Source organism: Penaeus monodon, chromosome 22, assembly GCF_015228065.2.
Source record: "Penaeus monodon isolate SGIC_2016 chromosome 22, NSTDA_Pmon_1, whole genome shotgun sequence".
In the NCBI taxonomy this organism is placed as follows: Eukaryota; Metazoa; Arthropoda; class Malacostraca; order Decapoda; family Penaeidae; genus Penaeus; species Penaeus monodon.
Genome location: NC_051407.1, coordinates 27,500,139 through 27,500,420, shown reverse-complemented (window position 1 = coordinate 27,500,420; position 282 = coordinate 27,500,139).

The window sequence follows — 282 nt, the reverse complement described above, 5'->3', positions numbered from 1 at the left end:
ATGAAGTGACTTATATACAGATTATGATATGAATATCTTTTTTTTTTCAAAAGGTCTCGTCGGAATTTTTTTTTTTTTTTTAATAATTTCTTTCCTTTTCTTTTCTTTTTTTTTCTTTTTGTTTGTCTTCTTCCTTTGTCTTCTTTATTCACACCTTCATCTTTTTTCTTTTTAATTCTTCTATTTGCTCGTGAATGTCATGATGAATTTAAAATTACGAAAAGAAAAAGAAAAAAATCTCATCATTATTTTTACCTTTGCTTTCGTAGCTTTTTTTTCCTC